Source organism: Capricornis sumatraensis, chromosome 10 (genome assembly GCF_032405125.1).
Source record: "Capricornis sumatraensis isolate serow.1 chromosome 10, serow.2, whole genome shotgun sequence".
NCBI lineage: Eukaryota > Metazoa > Chordata > Mammalia > Artiodactyla > Bovidae > Capricornis > Capricornis sumatraensis.
Genome location: NC_091078.1, coordinates 49,696,990 through 49,716,794, shown reverse-complemented (window position 1 = coordinate 49,716,794; position 19,805 = coordinate 49,696,990). Strand labels below are relative to the sequence as shown.

At 39.2% G+C, this 19,805-nt stretch overlaps 1 protein-coding gene across 5 annotated transcripts in view; it reads right to left on the bottom strand.

The window, feature by feature from the left end:
• Nucleotides 1-19,805, bottom strand: part of RBMS3 (RNA binding motif single stranded interacting protein 3) — a 785,524-nt gene that overhangs the window by 548,272 nt on the left and 217,447 nt on the right. The window lies entirely within an intron of this gene.

The following is a 19,805-nucleotide window of genomic DNA, read 5'->3' as shown; positions in this document are numbered from 1 at the left end:
GGGGGAAACAAATAAATGAACATGTTTTTTTACCCTAATTCTTTCCATCTGGGCTCACTGCCTTCTCCAGCTAGTATGAGAAGCAGCTTATATAGCATTGCAGGACATCTTTTAATATAAAAATTAAACTGTGCATCATATCTATAAAGTCACCAAATGTCCTGAGTACATCCTCCAAACACAGCTCAGTCCCAAAACATCGTGTTTATAGCTGAGAGGACTCTGCAAATCACAAACAGAAGCCAATTGCAACAACTACCCACTTACTATAATCTGAGGTTCCACAACCAAGTTTTATAAATTCATACACTATCAACTCTTCAAAATAAGTTTATCCAAACCCATCAAGACAGATTTTACATTTAATTTTTTCAAGAAATAGTCTGTTCTTTTTGTCATTTACTCCCATTCTTGAATAGCATGACAGTGATTTGTTGATACCCTTGATTATTCCACATATGAGCCTAATTTAAACTAATGGCATCTTTTATTTTTCAAAATTGAAGAGAAAATAGGGCTATTATGGATCTACTCTTCATGAATTATGAAGACATCAATTCAGTGAGATCTTTCTTTAAAGAATTTCTTTTTGAAGCCTTTTGCTGAATCACCCACTGTGTATTATAATTCAAAAAATACAAGCAGAGACTGAAAATAGGTTCCGCAGTCAATTAACTCCCAGCTAACTCATGCCTTCCATACTGATTCCAAGACAAGAACAAAGGTACTACATTTATTTAAGGGATGGAATATTATCCTTTTAGCCAATGTGATTGTTTGCCTATTTCTAGATGGCTCATTCATTCATTGGCATCTGGGGATGCTAATGGGGAATATGTATGGCTTTGGGGATCCAGTAGGAATGTGGTGGGACTATCCCTTTGAGGGACCACATCAACTGGATTCCATCTACAAGAGAACAAGTCCATAATCCATTAATGTTCTGAAGCATTTACAAATTAATTTTACTAACAAGTGGTCAGGGAACTTCCCTGGTGGTTCAGTGGCTAAGACTCCATGATCCCACTCCAGGAGGCCTAGGTTTGATCCCTAGTCAGGAAAACTAGATCCCATATATTGCAACTAAAGATCCTACATGCCACAGCTAAGACCCAGTGCAGCCAATATATGTGTGTGTGTGTGTGTATATAATATATATATATATAAGCTTCCCTTGTAGCTCAGTCGGTAAAGAATCTGCCTGCAATGCAGGAGACCTGGGTTCAATTCCTGGGTTGGGAAGATTCCCTCGAGAAGGAAATGGCAACCCACTCCAGCCAGTATTCTTGCCTGGAGAATCCCATGGACAGAGGAGCCTGGCAGGCTACAGACCATGGGGTCGCAAGAGTCGGACATGACTTTCTATATATATACATATATATATATATATATATATATATATATATATATATATATATATATATAAAATGAGCAGTCAAAACTAGAAATAACTGTTGTGGGAAGAACCGTATTCCCTTAAAATTCGTATGTTGAAGTCTTAACACCTTGCACTCAGAATGTAAATATATGGACAGACAGCCTTTAAAAGGGTAAGGTAAAACCAAGTCCTATGAGTGGGCCTTAAACCAACCAACATCATAAATTAGGACAAAGGCACAGAAGGATGAGATGGTCATTTACAAGCTGAGGAGAGAGACGTTAGAATAAATCACCCTTGTGACACCTTCATCTCATATCATTTTATTATGAGAAAATAAATTTCTGTTGCTTAAGTGGTACTTAGCTATGGCAGCCTAGCAATCTAACACAGTCACCTCTTATCCGAGGACTAGTGAGCTTTGGTAAAGGCAACCAAGGTGAGACTATCCAGACAAGACTCTTCCTTGAATGCTTGATGCAATGATTCTGCAGTGGGTCCCGCCAAGCCGTCAAACAACACCTCCAATCTCTCTGTCACCCAAGACCTGTGTGTGATAACAAGGGTCACCCAGAACAGACAACTGATACTCTAGAATCTTGTTCTTGGCCTTGTAATCTGGGCATTCTGTTTTATCCCTCCAGAGGTAATTATGCTCTTGAATCCACACCAAATAGATTTCACAAGTCTATTGCACAAAGCAAAATTTCCTTTTAAACTTACAAAAAATATGATATAAGATTTTCCAGCTGGGAGAATTGAAGAAAATATCCAGGAGGAGGAAGTGTTTAAAGAATGAGCAATTGGACTTCCTGGTGGTCCAGCGGTGGAAAATCCACCTGTCAATGCAGGGGACACAGGTTCAATTTCTGGTCCCAGGAAGATTCCTCATGCCTTGAGGCAACTAAGCCCGAGTGGCAGCTACTGATGCTGAAGTGTCCTAGAGCTCAGTGCTCAGTAGAAAAAGAAGCCACCACAATGAGAGGCCCACATACCACACCTAGAGCGTAGCCTCTGCTCGCTGCAACCACAGAAAGCGCACACACAGCAACGCAGACCCAGTATCGCCCAAAATAGACACATTTAAAAGAAATGAAGATGGAGCAATATCTTGACAATCAGAAATGCTTTTTACATTGTCTTAGGGATAAGAAAAACAATTGGAAAAAAGTTTCTTTTGTAGATTTATGTATTAGTTACTATTTAGTAAATTATAGATTCACCAGGATGCCAGGACTGCTGTGCCGCATTTATAATCTGACCAGCTTCAAGACAATGATTCTCAGACTTTGATGTGGCCCAGAATCTCTTGCAGGGCTTACTGATACACAAATTGCTGGGCCTAACTCCCAGAAATACTGACTCAGTGGGTATGAGGTGGGCCTGAAGGATTTGCATCTCTAATGAAGTCCCGGGTGATACTGATGCTGCTGACTGTTCTGAGAACCATCACCTCAAGAAAGAGAATAGCATACAAACAGCAAAGCACGTTGGTTGTCATCTGCAAAACTCACAGGCTTAGGGAACTTTCCTAAGCCATGGAGAACTACCGAATACTTTCAAAACTGCAAACAGCATTTGATTTCATTCAAATGATAATCTATGTTGGAAAAGGTTGACTATAAATTCTCCTCAGGGGTTTTGCTTAGTAATATTTTTTCATCTAGTCAATATAAGGACAACTTACATCACAAGGACAGAGGCTTTGAAATTTTTGTCAGGGACTTTTGAAAAAGTCCAAAGAAAACACACAAGCAGTGTCTATGTGACTCTCTTCTTTTACTTGATATAACTAGTTGCAAATGCCTAGTTTGAATTAGAGTACTAATATGAACAAAGATAACTGGCAGGCAGATCATGACAGTTAATCTGTTAGTGTTTTTGTTGGTTCTTTAATTAGACATGGATGTAAACCTGGAATGGATATACCAGTCCAAAAATGAATGCTTCCAAATTATAAAGCAAAACAAAACAAAAATCACTTAGTTGTTAACTCTTGGGTTACACTTTAGGTTGTATATTTGTGTTGTCCAATTAGAGTATCTAACCTGTCGCCTTAAAGAAAGCTAGAGAGAGAGGGATTTCCATGTAAAAACAATGGGATGGCAATCCCATTCTTTTGAGTACTTCCTACAACTGATCATAGGGCATTTTAGCATGCTTAACATCCTGCAGTATTTGTTCTCATGACGTGAAAAGAGAATGGACTTTGGAATCAACTGATATGGACCTGAGAATTTGAGAAAGAATAGATACATGTATAGTATAACTGAATCACTTTGCTATACACCTGAAACTAACACAACATTGCTAATCATCTATATTGCAACATAAAATAAAAAGAAAAAAAATATGGACTTGAATCTGACGTGTACCACCCATAGGATATAAAACAACTACTCAGTACCTTGGCATCTCAGTTTCCTGATCTGTAGAGTATAATCACTAGACCTGCTTCTTGTTTATAGCAGGTATAAAGATGAAATAAGAGTGTGGGCTGACATTCCTAGTACACTGGGTGACATGTTGAAATTTCTTTCATTATCTTACTAAAGCCTGCCTTACAGTCTATTACCTATACATATTCTGTCTAGCATACAAATGATATCTTGGATAACAACTTATCTTGCTTATGTGATGGAGCCTGCATGCCCCAATCCCATGCTTGCAGAGACCCCTTAGGAAGCACACACTTTAATGCACATATGACCTCTGATTTATACTCCAAGGCAATTCAGAGTGTCTCCTCCACTCACCCCATCTTCTCTTGGCAACACCTAACTCCTCGCTCAGTCTGTTCTCTAAGTTCAGCCCCTTCCACATCTCCCCCATTACCTCCCCAGATGCTTCTGCATCTAACCTCCCACCAAGACCCACTGCTACACTGACTACCCCAGGCCCACTCATTCCCAAGTTCCCCCTTTCCTGGCAAGCAGCCAACAAGGCACAGCTCTTGGGGTACCACACTTTGACCCTGGCCTTCCTGGGTTCTCACTGCGGTCCACTGCTAGCTCATCCATGCACAGTCAGCTGTCAATAGCATCCCACGCTGGGACCATCTGGTCTTCACCAGCCCAACCCTAGTCTTCTGTAAGTGGATTTTAGGTTTTGGAGATTTTAAATATGTCTCACCAGAAACAAAGTCATTGTGTCAAGAAGTCATGGGGCTCTCCTTCAAATCCTCTTTAATGTCCATCTCTATTTACTTTATTTATTTTATTTATTTTTTTATTTTATTTTTTTTTTGGGCTTGGCAAAATTTATTTTCCTGAATATGTTTTTTAGTTTATGATTGATACAATATTTTTTATTGACTTAACCACTTTTGAAGTGGCACAATGTTTTATTTTTTTTATATATTTATTTATTTATTTATTTTAATTTAATTTTAAAATCTTTAATTCTTACATGTGTTCCCAAACATGAACCCCCCTCCCACCTCCCTCCCCATAACATCTCTGTGGGTCATCCCCATGCACCAGCCCCAAGCATGCTGTATCCTGCGTCAGACATAGACTGGCGATTCAATTCTTACATGATAGTATACATGATAGAATGCCATTTATTTTATTTAGTTGACACTTTTATAACCCTTTCTATGAGCTCTCTACGTAGACCTGTTCTTGTTAGTCATCACAACAACCCCAGGGAGGCAGGCACTGCCGCTAACTGTGTTATAGATGAGGACCCTGAGACAGGGACACCTGAAGCTACTTTCTCAAGGTCATGTGACCAGGAAGTAGCAGAAGTAGAACCCCAGACTATCGGGCTCCAGAGCACAGAGTCTGCCTTTCAGCTCGAGTGCCTCTTGCCACCCTCTTGTCTGAAAACAGAAGCCATGACTCCTCCTATTTTCTCTGCCAACTCCTATTCATCCCTGCCACGTCTATGCCCTTGATTCCCATACAGTCTCCTACATAAGAACCTTCAAGTTGAGAGCTTTCAAAGATGCAAATGTGCCCACAGAAAGGATGAAGAGAAACAAGAAGTAACGGAAGAACTGAAGAGATGCATAATGCGGGGGATGAAGATCCCCTTTGTTTATTTAAGTAGGCACTGTTACTTGTTGAGGCACAGGACCTGAATGGAGAATGGTACGTGAAGGCTGCAGAAGCTGTTCAGAGTATAATTCAGTGCCACCATGCCATCTATGATGAGAGAAAAAGAGACAGCACTGGACGCAGACATCACTGGATTGCTTTCCAGGATGGTAGGTAGAATTGAAACCAGCAAGGAATAAGAACCCGTGCTGACAACATCAGGTGTGAATGAAATTGCAGCCTGCCCTCTGTCTCCTGTTGCTGACAAGCCTTCAGCCCTCCCTTCTCCCATCTCCTCTCCTTCCTCCAGCCAGGAACTCTTCTTGTCTGTTCACGTGATGCCAGACCCTGCATGGCCGGTTGCTCTACTGTACTATTGTAAGTCTCAAGATGCTATACTGTAAGATTAAGCATGTTTTGTTTAATTTCGTGTTTGTTTTTCATGTATTATTTGAATGAAAAGTATAGGTGATTGTGTTAGCTGGGTACCTAGGCTAACTTCGTTGGACTTATGAACAAATTGGATTTACGAATGTACTCTCAAAAGGGAATTTGTTCATATGTAGGAACTTATATGAACTGATGATATACAGATGAACTGTATATCATCTATGTATTCTGAAACAGTGTTTTTCCCCAACACAAGGGCATTTTCCCCTCTGACTTTCCTTAAATATCTGCAGATCTTTTTTAAAAAATTATTTATTTATTTTAATTGGAGGCTAATTACTTTACAATATCATGGTGGTTTTTTGCCATACATTGCCCCCCGCCCCCAATATACCGGTTAGCATCCTGTTTCTCTCTTTCTGTTCCTTGAGAGAATGTTCTTGAATGATTGCTCTGCTCATATGATTTCCTTCTTCTCATTATCTAATTTCTAATTACTTTCTAAATACTGACTTTCATTACTGGAACGTAGCTGAAAATTACGTAACTTCTCTTTTTTTAAAAAAAATGGAGTATAATTACTTACCATGTTATGTTAGTTTCTGCTGTACAACAAGGTGAGTCAACTGTATGTATACGTATATCTCCTCCTTCTTGAGCCTCCCTCCCACCCACTACCACCCCACCCGCCTAGGTCATCACAGAGCACCGAGCTGAGCTCCCTGCGCTGCAGGGCCGCCTCCCGCTCGCTGTCTGCTTCATACATGGTAGTGAACACATGTCAATGCTACTCTCCCAACTGGTTCCGTTCACCCCTTCCCCCTCCTCTGGGTCCATCTGCCCATCCTCTATATCTGCTCTCTATTCCTGCCCTGCAAAAAGTTTCATCTGTACCATTTTTCTAGATTTCACATATTTGTGTTAATACACAATATTTGTTTTTCTCTTTCTTCTTTGTATGACAGACTCTAGGTCCATCTGCATCTCTACAAATGACTCAAGTTCATTATTTTTAATGGTCAAGTAATATTCCCTTCTTAATAAGTAAAAAGATATCAGTTCTCATCATCCTTGAGTTCTCACTACCACTCAACTGTCTTGAAAACATTTCTCTGGAAACATCCTCCTTTGGGTCCCATGCAGCACATTAACCCAGTTGTTATCTTCCTTCCTTGCAGATTATTACTCTTTATCTCCTTTACTTGCCCTTTTTCTTCTTCTAGATTTCTGAAAGTGGGTGTACCTCAAGCATAATTCTTAGCCCACTTCTCTTTTGGAGCCACAATATCTATGAGTCTGAGGATGCATCAGAATCATCTGGCTGGCTCCTTACAACTCTGTGCCGACAACATCAGTTTTGATTCTTTGACTGGAAGGATACACAAGAATTTCAGTGTCCAGCAAACTCACAGGTAAGAAGCAAGAACATATTGTGAGAACCATTAACTAGAAATCTCCTTCTTTACTACACTTTGAATTTCTATTTCTTTTTGTTTCCCTCTCATATTTCTTCCTCTGGATCTGTCTTCCCCATCATAATTGGAGTCTGGAGTCTCCAATTAGAGTCTCTAATTGGAAAATTAGAGATATTGGATATTTCCCTTTGGATGTTGAATGGTCACCTCAAAAACACAACAATGTTGAATTCACCATATTTCTCTTTCTCTGAAAACTCCTCTGTGGCAGAGGCTAGATGGGTAGTAGACTGCACTTCTGCACAAACAAATACACACACATCATTAATGGAGCCATATATGCCAGTCACTGCCCAGACTGCACTAGGCACTGTATACCAAATTCTCACAGCCTCCAAATAAACGGATATTACTAGTCTCACTTTTTAAGGATGAAAAATTAAACTTAGATATAGTAGGTGACTTTACCCAATGCAACACAGCTACTGAGTTAACCTGCTTACATTGGAACTCAGGAGTATTTGTCTGTAAAATCCCTCTTCTTTCCTTGATATTATACCATTCTCAATACCTAGTGAAAACGCTTGGATAAAAGTCAGTCCTCTGATCAGTCCTGGGGCCACAGAAGCATTTGTAAGACTTCTGTACATGTTGCACATGATTTCAACCACAAAAGGCAGAAAAATGACCAAAGGTCTTTGGAAATAGTATAGCGGTACATGCAGATGGTGACTGTAGCCATGAAATTAAAAGACACTTACTCCTTGGAAGAAAAGTTATGACCAACGTAGATAGCATATTCAAAAGCAGAGACATTACTTTGCCAACTAAGGTCTGTCTCGTCAAGGCTATGGTTTTTCCAGTAGTAATGTATGGATGTGAGAGTTGGACTGTGAAGAAGGCTGTGCGCCGAAGAATTGATGGTTTTGAACTGTGTTGTTGGAGAAGACTCTTGAGAGTCCCTTGGACTGCAAGGAGATTCAACCTGGGATTCAATCCAACCATTCTGAAGGAGATCAGCCCTGGGATTTCTTTGGAAGGAACGATGCTAAAGCTGAAACTCCAGTACTTTGGCCACCTCATGCAAAGAGTTGACTCATTGGAAAAGACTCTGATGCTGGGAGGGATTGGGGGCAGGAGGAGAAGGGGACGACAGAGGATGAGATGGCTGGATGGCATCACTGACTCGATGGATGTGAATCTGAGTGAGCTCCGGGATTTGGTGATGGACAGGGAGGCCTGGCATGCTGCGAGTTGGACACCACTGAGCGACTGAACTGAACTGAGCTGAACATTCATCAGGGATTTTTAGAAATCACTTCTAGAGTAACTCATTCCTTAAAGAAGCTTCTGATTTTACAACACGTGGCCCATTCTAGTACAAGTGTGACTCCACAGCAAACTGAATGCAAAATGGAAGACATAGCTTTGCAGCAGAATTTATACCTGAGAGTGGTGGGATGAACTGGAAGATGGGAACTGACATATATACACTATTGATGTGCATGTGTTTGCTAAGTCACTTTAGTCATGTCTAACTCTGGGCGACCCTATGGACTGTAGCCCACCAGGCCCCTCTGTCCATGGGATTCTCCAAGCAAGAATAGTGGAGAGGGCTGCCAGGCCCTCCTCCAGGGCATCTTCCCAACCCAGGGATCGAACCCGCATCTCCTCTCTCCTGAATTAACAGTAAAGTTCTTTACTATTAGTGCTACCTGGGAAACCCACACTATTGATACTATGTATAAAATAGATAAATAATGAGAACCTACTCTATAGCCCAGGGAACTGTATTCAGTGCTCCATGGTGAGCTGAATGGGAAGCAAATCCAAAAGAGAGAGAGTTATACATACCTATAGCAGATTCACTTTGCTGTACAGTAGAAACTAAGACAACATTGTAAAGCTATTATACTATAATAAAACTTAATTTTAAAAAAGAAAAGAAAAATACATAGATTTATGTTGAATAATTGGAGAAGGCAATGGCAACCCACTCCAGTATTCTTGCCCAGAGAATCCCACGGACGGAGGAGTCTGGTGGGCTGCAGCCCATGCAGTCACTAAGAGTCTGACACGACTGAGCAACTTCACTTTCACTTTTCACTTTCATGCATTGCAGAAGGAAATGGCAGCCCACTCCAGGGCTCTTGCCTGGAGAGTCCCAGGGACAGAGGAGCCTGTTGGGATGCTGGCTATGGGGTCACACAGAGTCGGACACGACTGATGTGACTTAGCAGCAGCAGCAGCAGCATATTGATGATGTGTTGTCAGACACTAAAACTGATTTTTCAAATTATACTATAAAAATAGAGGAATTCCGCTGCTGTTGCTGCTAAGTCACTTCAGTCATGTCCGACTCTGTGTGACCCCATAGACGGCAGCCCACCAGGTTCTGCTGTTACTGGGACTCTCCAGGCAAGAACCCTAGAGTGGGCTGCCATTTCCTTCTGCAATGCATGAAAGTGAAAAGTGAAAAGCGAAAAGTCACTCAGTCGTGTCAGACTCTTAGCAACACCTCGGACTACAGCCTACCAGGCTCCTCCACCCATGGGATTTTCCAGGCAAAAGTACTGGAGTGGGGTGCCATAGCCTTCTCGGAGAGGGATTCTACCCCTCCACAAAAATAAAAGAATTTACACTTGTATTTGGAAAAGACATCAAACCTCATATTCTGTAAATCTTGACATCATATATTGATTTAACACTATTTTAAAAAAAAATTGCATCAAACATGCAGCATAGGTGACCATTTTGAGAGCCATGTTCTAGTATCCATGGAATTACGCTGTTTAGAGCACACATTTGGTTTCCACTGTATCTCTCAGTACCACAGCCACCTAATCAGGTTCTCAGAAATGATTTCTGACCAATGAAGTGTGTGTATGCTTAGTCGCTCAGTCGTTCTGATTCTTTGTGACCCCGTGGACTCCAGCCCGCCAGGCTCCTCTGTCCATGGAATTCCCCAGGTAAGAATACTGGAGTGGGTTGCCATGCTCTCCTCCAGGGGATCTTCCCAGCACAGGGATCAAACCCAGGTGTCCCACATTGCAGACAGATTCTTTAGCATCTGAGCCACCAGGAAAGCCCAATAAGGTATTACTGTCCAATCCTAACACAGGTCACTTTGCTTCTAATTTCTCCCCACGTTTTCTTTGTCACAACTCTTTTCCTCTTCCTCAACTCAATTGATATGTTCTCTCTTATGTCTTTTCTCTCTCCTCTAGAAGCTTATTTTTATTCCAGTTATGATCCAACATGTCATGGAGTATATCTCTATTAGAAAGTACATTTTACCATCAATTGTGTTAATGACAAAAATGCAATACCTCATCAATACTGCACTGTACTATGCTGCATTGTACTGTCCATCCTAATATTGGTGAGTTCTTCAAAGGTAGTGCATAGATGTTATTTATTTTATATCCCTGGCCTTACAAACAAGGCTTACTCAATAAAGATTTGTTGAATAAATTGAATAAAGGACTGACTATCATATATCACATCTCTAACATCAGACAAGACAATCAGGGTGGCAAAGTCAAGTATATTTAAGCACAGATGTATTTTCCACTTTGCAGCATGGCAAAGTGCATATCCTACTGACAATGATACATCACTTCTTATATTTTATACTGAGCACATTTATTTCATTTTAAGAAGAGAATGACTTTTAATGTCACTCAATAGCCAAAATAAGAAAGAGTTAGAAAGTCTCTGCTGTAAAATGTTTTATGGTATTGTGTTATTTTAAGTTGGCAAAGACACTTGAGAAAAAGAATTGATGTAATTTAATGAAAGAGGAATTTCACACAGTAGAGCAGCTACTCAAAGCTTTTTAAATACAAGACTACTACTGCTTCATTTGAATGAGTCAGAATTTGCAGTGGGAAAATAGACGAAACCATGTCATGTAGAGAGAAGTGGCTCCATGAAGCTCACATATACCACAAACAGAAAGCATGAAAATCAAGTCAAACTTCAAAATAATTCTCACATCCTGGGTTTCAGGATGGGGAACACGTGTATACCTGTGGCGGATTCATGCTGATGTATGGCAGAACCAATACAATGTTGTAGAGTAATTGACCTCCGATTAAAATAAATAAATTTCTATTTTTTCAAAAAAAAGAACAAAGCTTTTAAAACAAGGAATCCAAGAGGATGAGAACAGAACAAAACCGTTTTTGTCAATACATCAATCTCTTCACTTAAGATTTTGAGAAAGTTATAGACTTTCCTATATACATGTGAAATACTATCCATAAGTATTATATAATCTTATTATATATTCTAAGTATTATATATTCTAAGTATTATATAATCTTATTATATAAGTATTATATCCATAAGTAAATATAATCTAAAATATTATGCATAAAACTTCTCTGTATCAGCCCAAAAGATTCAGCCCTTGCATTACCATAGCAGAAAACTCACTAATGGATATTCAGATAATTCATGATAATGTAAATCAATGATGCAGCCAAATTACTTATGTGAAGATTATTTGTTTTATACATCCACTGTATTATTCATAGTATTTTAAAAACTGAATGTAAAAATATATAACTATCTCACTAGGTAAGTGAGAAGACCTAATAAAAGAATGCATGTTAAACATTCCAGCTTAATGATAAGCTTATAGCAGTAGATTTTCCAAAACAGTAGTTGCTGGGGTGATGCTCAATGTTTCAATTACTTAATAGAAAATTCAGGCAGATGGCATAAATAGATTCCAAAAACCATAATTAAGGAAGTGAGAAGATTGCAAACTGTGTGCCATGCTGTCTGCCTTCAGTCATCAGTGGTTGCTGGTTCATTACCTCAACCCTCAGACGAGGTGTGCACAGACACACACCTCTGAGTGCCTTCCTCTCATTCTGCCTGGAAAAAAGTGTTCTGCATGACAAAGAACACCTCTGAGATGCTTTCGGTGGATTCCGCCTGGGAAGGTCAAGGGCTAAACGGAAAATGCGAGGAAAATTCAGCTGCTTCCCAAGTCAGGAAGACAATCTTGCCTTCTTGAAGGGTTTTTTTTGTTTTTGTTTTTCACCGGATCAGCTCTTATTTAACAAAACTTGAATATATGGTCTCTAATGTCCACTATGAAGCCATGTACGATGCTCTCAGCGTAACATAACATCTATAGATCATAACCCAAAGCACAGTTTGCACATTTTCTCAAAACACCTCTGACCATGTGCGTGGTCTTATGTGTAAGCACAGATCATATCCCATAATACTGAAGGGGAGACTCCATGCCTTAAGAATCCATTACAGACACTATTCACACCCCGCAAAACTCTTCATTATCATTACACTATAGATACAACATTACTAGACTGGGTTGTAGTAAAAAAAAAAAAAATCCAAGAAAAATTTTGTGCTCTAACAATCCTTTTGCCTCATGATGCTTTATGCACTTTATTTCTACTACATCAGTCAGGGAACATAGCAAGCCAAGTTTTCTTTCTGGTTTCCAGTTTCATCCTCCTCCAATGTGAGCCCCCAGATCCAACCATGGTGATTTCTGGCAAGTTCAAAAATGTTCACTGCTAAAATGCAATTCTGTCAGCCAACAACTGTCTCCCTTTCCACCTGCCTCTCTGCACACAACATCCTTTGCCTCCTATCTGCATGTCTCCTCCAGAAAGACTTCATTCATCATCTTTCTTTCAGCTGAATTAGGAGTCTTCCCTCTATCAGGGGGTCTGGTGCTTGCTCCCTGTAGCTCTGCGTGTAAGCACAGGCTTATTCCTGAGCTACCTAAGAACAAGAAACATCTTCTATGTTTGTATTATCCAGACATCACACAGAACACAGCGGAGAGCAGGTGCACAGCCAAAGTGGTTGAGTAGATAGTGACGACGATGCTGACTCCTATGCAAGAAACCTGCTAAGTTTCAAGGAAACAAACTTGAAACTTCTGTTAGACAACATAAGAAATGAGTAGAGAAGCCATGCTTCTTTGTCCTTGTATTAAAAATGGTTTATAAGAATGTTCATCAGCAGCCCCAAACCGGCCCCAAACCCCAATGACCGACAATAATACAATGGATAAACGCATTGGGTTTATTCAAACAATAAAATACCACACTGTGATGGGACTGGCAAACAATATGGAAGAATTGTCAATGTTGAGCAAAAGACAGCAGATGGCAAAAGCACATATTACAAGAATCTATTCATGTAAGTTGATGTATTGGAAGTCAGGGTGCAACTTATCCTTGGAATGAGTTAGTAACTAGAAGAGGCATGAGGGGTTTGCAGTGCTGGTCACATCTTCCTCTGTGAACTGGCTGCTGGAGACATGGGTGTGTCTAGTTTGTGAAAACACACCATGAAACTGGAAATGGACAATCAATGCCCTCTTCTACCAAGCAGCATTTTCTGCTATAGAGTGTTTTCCACTACAAAATATTCAGAGAATATTAGCATTGGTGGCAGAAGTTAATGATATTTGTAATGAAAAGGAGCTGCATAGACATGGGGAGTGGCAAAAAAAAAAAAAAAATCTTCCTATCCATCCATTCTCTGAGGAAATCTTACTGTTTCCTTTTAAGACTCTAAAATCCTTAATTTAGAACCATTTGCCAAAGGCTGAATAAAGGAGAAATACACAAACAAAATACAAATAGAAGTGCTAATACATTGTCAGCAGCAAATTGGTTTTCATTGTGTAAAGAGACTTTTACCCATATCATAATTTGAAAAGAAAAAAAAAATTCCTATGGCCCCTGATATGAAATTCATAATAGCAATAAAAATAGTAGTTCTGAGAAGAACATAGCATACACCCTGTATCCCAAGGCATATATTTATTTCTTGCAAATAAGCCTGATTCCATTGCCAGGTGGTTTCCCTTTGAAGTTGCATGATTTTTCCCAATTGGATTAGCATGGGTTTCATTGTGCTGTGCTTACAGATGTGCGTTATGCAACTGGAATTCACCCACAAAGAAGATGTAATATATTCTACTCAGGAGGTAGCCCCTTGTCCCCTTGTCTCAAAGTTAACCACTAGGAAGCCAAAGTAAAAGCTGATATGTTTAGATGGTATGAACTTTTCATATGCCATGGGAACATAATTGGTTCCACTTTCCTTAACATTAAATGTAATAAAAAGCCACACTTCATGCCCATAAAACTGAAATTCTATAAACAGTCTTCAGCCCACTCCTCACTTGAGCACTGACACTTGAATAAGTGATTATTTTTTTTCCATTGTAGAGGGATATATCTCATAAAATCAGATTTGGAAAATGTTGAAAAAAGCAGAAAGACAGAAATTATTCATAATCTCACCACACAAACTCTTGCTAGATGGGTTAATTTCCTTTCCTACATATGGGTTTTCTTGTTTATGGGTTTCATATATCACACCACTCACATGATTTCTTACCCGGCACTAACACTTTCAAAGAATTTCTACATGGCTTTTAAGTACAGGCAATGTCAAAATCAATGTAGTACAGTGGTCCCCAATCATTTTGACACCAGAGACCAGTTTCATGGAAGACAATTTTTCCACAGACTGGGGCTGGGGAATGGTTTTGGGCTGATTCAAGCACATCACATTTATTGTGCACTTTATTTCTTTTAGTACTACATCAGCTCCATGTCAGATCTTCAGGCATTAGATCCCAGAGGTTAGGGACCCCTGATGCAGTGGGCATAACACAGTATACAATAGAAAAAGTATCTCAGTTCTATTAGAAGAGTGTAAAGTGAAAGTGAAGGTGAAGTCGTGTCCAACTCTTTGTGACCCCATAGACTGTAGCCTACCAGGCTCCTCTGTCCATGGGATTTTCCAGGCAATAGTACTGGAGTGGATTGCCATTCCGTAAGCCACATACAAATAAGCAGATGTGAAAAAGTAATGATCTTCAATCAGAGGTTCACAATTTATATAGTTACAAAGGAATCTTTATTATTGAGTTGACTAATTATCTAACTGTAGTGAATAGTTGTGCTTGCATGTTGTCACTTTTGTCGTGTCTGACTCTTTGCACCCCTATAAGACTGTAGCCCACTAGGCTCCTCTGTCCATGGGACTCTCCGGGTAGAATACTGGAGCAGGTTGTCATGCCCTCCTCCAGGGGATCGTCGCAACCCAGGGATCAAACCCACATCTCTTATGTGTCCGGCATTGGCAGGAAGGTTCTTAACCACTAGTGCCACCTGGGAACCCCCTCAGTGAATAGTTCAAGTACCAAAGGATGTCCTTTGGAATTTAAGGCTGACAGTTTTTTTTTTACTGAATTTCTATTGCTTTTGTATATCAAGTACATCATCATTTCAGAGTATGTCATTGTATCAAGGAAATGCAAAAGAATAAAGGTGTTGAATGGCTGATACCTGCCCATTCATGTGTCTCCTCACTATTTTAGAACTGATATTGCAGCTATTTTTGAGCTAACATTTACTGCTTCCTCCTGGAAATTATATGTTTCTTAAAAAAGAAACATTAGAAAAAGCATACAGATCTGTGTGTTTGTGTGTGTGTCTTTGTGTATGTGCACTTATAGAAGGGCTACTTCCTACAGTTCCTACAACAGGGTTCCTAAGAGTAAAGATTTAATCTTGTTTGAGAAAGAACTAATATGTCTACTTCAAGCTGTCCATATGTGAGAAAATTCATTCAATGCACATAAGGGACAGGCCTTCCAAATAATCAAAGGAATCTCTGAAACTAGGAAACCAATTTCTTAGTCTATGGCAGTTAAGTATTTACTATCAAACTGAAGTTTAAAGACAAACATATTTTTTAAATTTAAAATATGTATCACTTTCTGACATTATTTTCTATATTTTACTCAAAAGGTAAATGTTTAGGGGTAGTCATGGATTTTTTCACATACTGTAGCTTATTTATATCCAAACTCTGCCTTTTGTTTGTGCTAGAATTTAATTCCGAAAATTGAATTTTTAATAATTCAAATTAAAAATAATAAATATGTCTATTTTAATTATACATTGAATTATATAATAATTGTACTTTTTACATGATTATTGTTACATTAAATTGTACATTATTTAATAAAATAAATATATTAAATTATCTATTAATTTATACAACTAAATTAATAAGTATTCATTTATGAATGTGCACTGAACATGTGAAAGATTATTTATAACGTGTAAAAAATGTAGAAAGTTTTTAGATGAACATGCATCACAGAGCTGAAGAAATTAATTATTGGTTATAATTGCAAAATATCTTATTTGCCTGTTTCCAACCCCATTTCCTACATGTTCCTCTATAGATAACCACTGGCCTGTATGCTGTAATAAAGTACCCCTTGTTTTTCTCTGTGGTTTTTATCATCTTATATCTAGTTTTACTCATGTTAGAACTCTATTTAGATAAATCACAGTTTACATGGATTACAGCAACTTATTTATTTCACATTTCAAATCATGAATCCAACCAGGCTGGTGCACAGATTGGGATTCTTTTATTTTCACTAAAGTAGAGTGTTCCTCCGAACAGATTAATTCATAATTGCTTATCACAGCCCCTATCTATTTTCACTTAGGTTTATCCACACGCATCCCTTCATTTCAGACCCTACGAATACTGCTGTCACTCACATTTCCACATGCACTGGTGCAAATGTGCAAGAGTTTTACGAGGCCTTATGTTCAGGAGGGGAGCAGCTGCCACCTGGAGAGCACGTGTTGTTTTCCAGAGTGGTGTATCACCCACAGATGTGGGTTCCCCACGACCCTGCCAGTGTTCCATGTTGCAGGCTTGTCTGATATTTCCCAAACTACTGAATTTAAAATATCATTATTTGTGAGTAAAAAGTCTAAATTTCACAGATTAGAAACTGTGCTTTAGCGAGATGTTATGGACTACATCAGGCCAAGTTTCCCGTCATGCCTCCCGGCTATTTGTGAGAAAGCAATACACGGTAATTTTATCGCATCATGAACTACTTCCAACACACGGTCTGATTTTCAGAAGCGAGAAAATGTTTGTAGTGTTCTGTCTTACTCTGTGTTTATAGTTCACCAGGCTTTGAACAAGGATCCTCAATCGCTGTATATGTGTGTGTATGTATGCGTGTGTCTCTGAATATAAAACAGGCAGTGTCAGCAACTCAGAATGGCATTATCTAGAGAGCATCCATGTTTCCCAATACTTGTTCCTTCGAAGAGTCTTTCTCCACAAGACTTTGGTCAATTTGAGGCCCTTTACATTAGGTCTGGAGATGACTCTTATAGTTTAGAAAAATGATGCCATACCAAATAAATAAATTAATAAATAATAAACTACTTAAGAGGGTTTTAAAATAGTTCCAATAGTAAATAGTTGACAGTTAAAATAAAATCATGTCTTCTGGTGTTACCACAGAGGCCAAATTAAGAGCTGAATTAAATGTCCTTCTTATTTCAAGTCATTTCCCAATATTACATAAACTATTAGAGTACTTTCTATACTGAAAAGCCACAGACTCAAGTCCCACAAAGTTACTGTATTTCACCAAACACTCAGGATCAGCCATTTAAGTTATTCCAGATCAGGTTAATGCCACATGATGTTTTCCAAGTGTAATGGCCATATAAAAAGCCAAGGTTTTCCGAAGGTAACACACGGGTCTTGCGTGTGGTTATCTAAAACAAGCTGAAGTTTTATCAAGCCACAAGCATTCTGGGGGACCAGGCACCACAGAAGCTGAAGGACACGTAGATTTCTGGTCCACCCCTCCTTTGTGAAGGATGGAAAGTTTCAAGAACATCCACAATGGAGCAGGAAGACTGCTGGTGGACTCAAGTTCAGTTAAAAACCACAGAATCAGCAAAAGCTAGCCAATCCATGGGATCTTTATGACCTTGAAGTCACTGTCACTGCCATATGTATTTCTGTATAATTATTCATATACAAGACCGCATTAGTGTATAGAAAGAAAATAGCTGAAGGTATGCATTTGAAAGGTTAAACGTTAGCTAAAAAGGCAAAGAGGTTAAATAGTATTTATTCCTCTTCCCTGATAAAAGTCCTACTAGACTTTTAGGTCCTTAAGTTAACAGTCTCACACCTGTATATATTTTTGAAGCCTAATCTTCACCTACAGAAGACGTCTTGAGTTTAATTCTCCTGCTCTGTGATCTTGCTGTTCAAAGTACAATCTATGAAGCATGGCGTGGCCATCACCTTGAGATTCCTCAAAAAGCACAATGTGAGACCTGGCTCCAGACCTATTGACTCAGAAAATGTACATTTTAACAAGATCCTCGAGGATTTCATATACACATCACTGTCGTAAACACAGTGTGTACTAGCATCCACACACAAAAGTCATGAAATTCCATGCATTTCTGTTGAACCTAGGCACTTAAAGAAATGAATGTTGTGTTAAGAATCAAGGTCATTTTCCAGTTTCCAAAACTCTGTCTTTATCAAAGCTGACTAGTTGGAAAAGGTAGATTTGAACTAATGTGAGACTCCTGTTTTCTTCTTCTTTTCCAACATTTTGTACGCTTTCAGCTGCCATGAGCTCACAGTCTATAGCTAATACACGCAGACAAGTCATGTCAACACTGCAGCGAAAGGCACTTTGGCCTCATCTGGGGAAATCTGTGAAACTTGCAAAGAAACAAAAACTCCCGCTTAGAGAATGTGAAAACTCCTTGGAAATTTAATTATATGTTTTTGCTTGGCCTAAAATGTCCCCGTAGCCTTTGGTCAAACAATTTGAGAGTAATCTAGTAGAAATGGGATCTGTGTTATCAAGTCTAAATCAATGCCAGCCTTCTGTAAATAAAGACTTAGGGACGCAGAGCCAAATTCTGCTGGCACCCTGCATTAGTATCACTAAATACAATGGTGATAAAATAATTAAGCCAACATTCAAGCTGCACAGAGAGTTAAAATTACAGTGCCATTATTACCTAAATCACAGTTTACGAAAAAAAATAAGGCCAACTCTATCTGTGTATAAACAGTGCTTAATTTGTCATTGTGTGAGCTGTGTGTATGTGTGTGTGCGTGCACGTGTGTGCCTATGTCTGACAAGCCATTCAGCCTCCTGCCTTCCTAAGTAGGTTTTACTGTTAAATTATGGCTAGAATTAACCAACATGCCAGTATACCATGATAGTAACCTCCCAAGTGTTCAATCACCTAACTATAGCACCATTATTCAACAGAACTCCACTTGCTCATTGTTTGCTCATGTTTTCAGATATTTGTTTGTTCATGTTTCATTAAGAGTAATTCTATTTCCAAAGAATTCAAAACTTGTGCAAATGCATAATCTAAAAAAAAAGTTTTAAATATTTTATCTTCCAAAAAGAGGCCCCCAAAAAGATAATCAAACGATCACTGGGTTGGTGAATTCAAAACAATGATTGAAAATCAAAGCATCTGGAAAGTTCATAGAAAGGACATTTGAAGAGGGGTTGTGAAGGAGGGGAGGCTGCTCTCTGCTTTTCACAGAGAAATCACCCAGGTCCAGGTGTGTTTTCCGTTGGTTGCTATAATTCCGCTGTGGTTGCAACCATGCCGGGTCCCCTTCTTGTCATATACCCATGGCTTGTAATCGGCATCGCTGTGCTGAAATGCACCACCACTG